The sequence below is a fragment of the Octopus bimaculoides genome, chromosome 3 (genome assembly GCF_001194135.2).
Source record: "Octopus bimaculoides isolate UCB-OBI-ISO-001 chromosome 3, ASM119413v2, whole genome shotgun sequence".
Lineage (NCBI taxonomy): Eukaryota > Metazoa > Mollusca > Cephalopoda > Octopoda > Octopodidae > Octopus > Octopus bimaculoides.
Window position 1 is genome coordinate 8602359 of NC_068983.1, and position 6179 is coordinate 8608537.

A 6179-nucleotide genomic window follows, 5' to 3' on the forward strand; every position below is an offset into this window, starting at 1 on the left:
TGTGTGTGTGTGTGTGTGTGTGTGTGTGTGTGTGTGTGTGTGTGTGTGTGTGTATGTATATGTATATATAAATATAAATGCATACCTATATACTTGTGTGCGTGTGTGTTTAAATGTATTCGACATTCAACACGTAATTGCGTTGGAATATTAACACAATAGTACAAATCTTAAATATATCCAATATTAAAGCGTATTCACAGGAGCTAATATTGCACCATTTACTTCGTATATTTACTCGAGGCTACTTCTCAAATATTCTTTTATCTTAATATTTCTCAACGCATTTCGAATCTTACAAATCATGAGATGCCTGTGTGGCTATTATATTATATGGATATATTTCAAGGAAGGTGATAGAAAGCTATTTAACCTGATGCAAACATTGTTACCGAATGGTTGCAAGGAAACCCTGCAAGGAATGTAGATTCATATATTCTGCATCGAAATCTTCAACAGGAAATAATTTAACAAACCACATAACATTTATCGCTACACGTTAAAGTGAATGTAACTGATAGTTCACATATAAATTCGGAAATTGAATTATTCTTAATCGTCCCAAGAATCATTTGTGCGTTTTCATAATATTAATGATACCTTCCTTTATACTACAGATGTGCAATATAAAGATTGTTGGAATATTCTAGTAATAAAGTTATCTTACGTTTAAGATATCATGCCGAAAGTCATGATATAATAAAATAAGAATTTAGATAAATAAATATATAAATAAATAAACAAACGAAGCAAGACACTTGGAAACATAATAAAGCAAAAAAGAAAATAAATTGTGAATCAGAAAATATCTTGTGAACACTAAGTATTAATATTGATTTCAAATTATGGCACAGGCCAGGAATTTTGGGTGAGGGTCTCAGTCGATTACATCGAACTCAATGCTCAATTGGTACTTATTTTATCGACACCGAAAGGATGAAAAGCAAAATCGAGGTGAGCAGAAATTGAACTCGGAACGTAAAGACAGACGCAATGCTGCCAGCCATATGTCCTGGCGTGCTATCGATTCCGCCAGGTCACCGCCTTGACACTAACTATCATATTGTTCTATATTTTAGAGATGAGGAATCCTGTTCATTATTTGTATTATTTACCTTGGACGGATGTGTCCTCATCTTGTTTGTTGCTACTACAAAGTTTCGGTACCTGATGAAGGATGGACACCTGATGAAGACTGGAGAATAAATCAGCCCAAACGTTGTGGTAACGAACAAGATAGGGACACATATCTTTCCAATGTAAATAATGTAAATAATGTACTATCATGTTGGTTTCAAATGCTGGAACAAGACCAGCAAGATCGTGGGAGGGAGCTAAGTCGATTACATCTACTATAGTTCTCAACTAGTAATTATTTTATCATCCTTGAGAGGATTAATGGCAAAGTTGACCTCGGTAGATTTCAACTCAAAACGTGAAGATGGACCAAATGCCGCCATGCGTTTTGCCCAGTATGCTAAGGATTCTGCTAGCTCGCCGGCTAAACACTAGATATAATATTAAGTAGAGTATTTGAATCTGATGTTTATTAAATAAAATCTATAACTGGTGGGTTATTTGTGTCTACAAATTTTACTTGCTCCCGTAATATCGAGAATTGTTTAAATCTTTATATTCACTAAGAATATATATTAGCAAAATGCAAGTACTGATGACTCGGGAACGACTTTGGCTTGGTAATATGCCCTTTGTTTTCATTAAATATGTAGTTGCCTATGTCATTGGCAGCTTCTCGCACATGTGACAACTCAATTTTCTGAATGAGACAGCAGGAATGATAGAGAACCTCACTTGCAGCTGACTAGTACTCCTTACAGATAAGGAAACAGGAGCAACGAAAACTGAAGTACCGTGCTCTACGCACGATTTGGATCTGTGATTAACTTTATGATATTATGATCATAGGCTGAGCAGCTTTACCACAAGTCTACTGCTTTCACTTGAAAGGATATTGTCTTAACAGTTTCTAATAGCTAACATAAGCATTTAAACAATTTACTTTGTCCTCTGAGTTGATAGAAATCTAATAGGATTTATTGCGCCTACGATATATACGTGTTAGCCATATTTTACTTAATTACTCTTCTCTAACTTGTTAACCGTCGTTATATAGCTCATTTAAAAGCATAGTGTGATATATTTCCGTAAAGTAATATACGAAATAGCGATAAGACAAAAGAAAAACAGTGTTTGTAAATATTCGCTCGGTCTTGCATAATAATGTTTTGAATATGAAAGCGTAGAGGAGAAAGAGCATGAGGGCGCATACGAATTAAAAGAAACCATATGAATACACATACACAAACCCAAAGAAAAACACACGCACACGCAAACAAACACACACACACACACACAAATATATACATATGTTTACATATGTTTCTGTGTGTGTATCTGTGTGCTTGTTTGTATGTGTGTGTGGCTGTGCGAGTATGTGTGCGCGCACGTACACACATACTCTCTCTCTCTCTCTCTCTCTCTCTCACACACACACACACACACACACACACACACACACACACACACATATATATATATATAGTAATGGAGAGGAAAATAGTTTGAAAGAGTGAGAGAGTACAAGAACAGCTTATTATAAGAAACGAATTATTCATTGCTAAAGAGCTTGATGGTTTTATAGTGTATGAATCGTTATATGGCAGGAGAAAGCAAAAAGACAAGCAAGGAGAGAAAAAACAACATTTGGGATTATAGAAAGAATGTATTGATTCATTGCTAATGAGTTTTATATTGTAGGGATCGTTATGTATCAGAAAGAATAAATGAGAAGAAACAATGAAAAGTGATTTTTGATTCATTGCTAATGAATTTGCGAGTTATATAACGTAGGGATCATTATAGATTAAAAATGTATAAATTACCAGACGGAGAGAATATCTGTTGATTCACTGCTAATGAATTTAAGAATATTATAGCACATGGATTTGGATAATTAGGCACTTAAGAACGGATTACAACCACAATGCTGTAGTTTATAGAATAACCAATTTAAAGATGTGTTGGAGTAGGAAAAATCCTTAATTTCATAGTTAATTAATGAAGCAATTTATCATACAATTCGACTTTAAATTAATCAATATTTCCTTTACATATGAAAATATGAGAATAAAAATAAGAATAAAGATGACCTCATTTATTGATAGCCTCTCGTCGCCCGAGAAACAGAGAGGAGCTGGGAGAGAGAGAGAGAGAGAGAGAGAGAGAGAGAGAGAGAGAGAGAGAGAGAGAGAGAGAGAGAGAGAGAGAGAAGAGGCAAAGATGGAGAGAGACAAAGAGAAAACTAAGCACAGAACATTTATTAATTTTGTTCTATATTATGTACAGATTCGATTGAATTTTGTGAACATTAACGTCATTGCTTACAGACAAATGACAAATTCACATAATTAAAGACTGTAAGAGTATAATTCGGGCATACGAAACGTTTGACGTTTCACATACATTATTGTTCGATACTCATCTGCAAACGTCAACACACACATAAACACATACGCACACAGACACACAAACACTAGCAAAATCTCATACACTATAACTGTTACAATTTACCCAATCATATATGTATATGATGGGTGTGGACCTACATCACATCTCTCTATTTCCTCCCTTTTCTGTATATATTCATATAATATAAATACAGAACGTAAGTCAGACGATACACTTCTAAGCATTTTGCTCGGCATGCTAACGAGTCTGCCTGCCCGGCGCCTTAAATGTTATTTAAACATTATGAGATCATTTGTCCCATATATTTTTTAATAATTTCGGGATGACGTTGATAATTTGTGAGATAAATATGCTTTGTTGGAATTTGATTGTGTGTTTTGTGTTCTTTTCTATAGTTTTATAAGGTTATGTGAGTACACGTCTTCGGTATGTAGACATTAATTAACTATGACTATGTCATTGAGGGCGCACTGACGGTATATGTTCTCATTGTAAAGAAATTATAACCCAAATAAGATGCCATTGTTGAGCGGGTAATCCCTGTAAAGATTTTATCGTATATTTCTTTTCCTTGTTATTTTTGAGTCGGGATATTTTTATATATATGTACAAGGTGCAAAATGGATGAATAAATAAATAATATAGACTGAATCTACTAAGAATACAAGAATACATTTTGCAGTACGTATTGACTTATTATTATTGACTGATAAGAACAGGCTACGTCTTAAATATTTAGGGATTGGAACAGCCAAAGAAACAGTACTGCGTTCATCACAATTTTGCAGATACTTCTGTAACACTTTCTAGGATTCATAGAAGCAGTGCGGCCCTAACTAAACCATTTACTGTGTTCTTGTGATGTAGCATGTTTCTTAATTTATGCAGTGAAAAGACGAACCACGAAAGAGATTATCAAATGCAGTTGCCCTGTGATGAAAAGAGGGATTCACGAAAATTTTCTATCAAGGGAGAATATGGCATTTAGATATAGTACCATGCTAGAATATTCTTAGAAAATAAATGTGCACGCTAAGATCATGGAATAAAGATAGACGTAAATACAAGGGAATTGACGACTTGAAATGAAGGTCAGAGAAATTGCAAATCTGCTATAGATTGTAATGTTGAGTCCAGTCGGCGGCACAACGTTACGTTATTTTATTACTATTTTTATTACTATTTTAAAATTATTTTGCCCTTCCTGATGACAACAATGAAATCTCAGATTTATGTGCTCAAGTGGATGCCCTAAGACTGGGAGATTAATTCTGTTGTGTGATCCGTACAAAGAGGCTGTGCCTCACTTGAAACTATGTTGCAGTTCAAAGCACGCATTTTCCAATGCTAATGATTGTGTCGCTAAAATCTAGCAGCCGGATGTCTAATTCTGTACAGGATTTCATGGTGTCTCTATGTTAAAGACGACACTATCGTCCATGTGACGTTTTAAGCCGACTAAAACTTGAATGGAACCATTCTACTCAGCTGAGCCAAATGTTTCCTGCACTCCGAGTAAGCGTTAATTTTAAGGTTTAAGGGCGATTGTTATACATCTATGCTTAGATTTACCGGCAAAAGTCGTTGTAAGAGCGAGATATTTTAGTGGAATTATTAATGGAGTCATCAGAGACGGACACATAGATAAAGTGAAAAGAGAGAAAAGAAACTAAATAGAAATGTGTATAGACAAGCAGTTCAAATATTTGCAAATCATTAGCATCTGTGAATAAACACAGTTTGCAAACGTCATGATTGAGTGTCCAATTTGAGTAACAGTAGATATTAGAAAAATTAACACTGGACAATGAAGAGAAAGCAGTAGAAAAAAATACGAAAGAATGGAAGAGATAGAGAATAAGAGAGAAAGGATGCTCGAGAGAAAAATAATCAGATAGGTAAGTGACAGGCGTCAGTGATTTAAGGAAAGACTGGGGTAAGAGAATTTCAAATGTGTAGAGTAGCAGCAGAGGAATAAAAGCCAACGATGGGAAAGATGAGGCAGCAACGAAGGAAATAGCAAAATATCAATTAGGTGCTTCAAGAGGAGAAAAGATAAGACAAAGATAGGCAGATTAAGATGGTTTAAACTCATCATGGTGGAAGGGAAACAGAAAAAAATTATAAAATTAACGTTTAAAGTATTCGAGTGTTTATTAAAAGAAATAGGGAGGATAAAGCTAAAAGTGAAAATCAGAGATATAATAAAAGAGAGATAAGGAGATAAAGGGAAAATAAATAGTAGAGAGCGATAGAGAAAAGATAGTAACTGGAAAATGAAAACCATTTAATGAGAAGCTGGAGGAAATACACAGATAAACGATAACAATTCAGCACATTTTTGGTAGAAGGATATCAGGCTATAGCTACAAAAAAGAGATTCAGAAATTTGACTTCCAGGATGAAAAGGACGAGATACTTAAAGAAATTCATTCTAGATAGGGGAAGATAGCCTTATACACATATAGAGTATGCATCCGATATAAGTGCACGTGTAAGTGTTTATATAAGTGTGTACTATATGATATGATATGATATGATATATATATATATAAACACGCACACTCATACACACTAATATATATAGATGCATACATACATACATACATACATACATACATACATACATGCATGCATGCATACATACATACATACATATATATAAACATATATATATACATACATACACA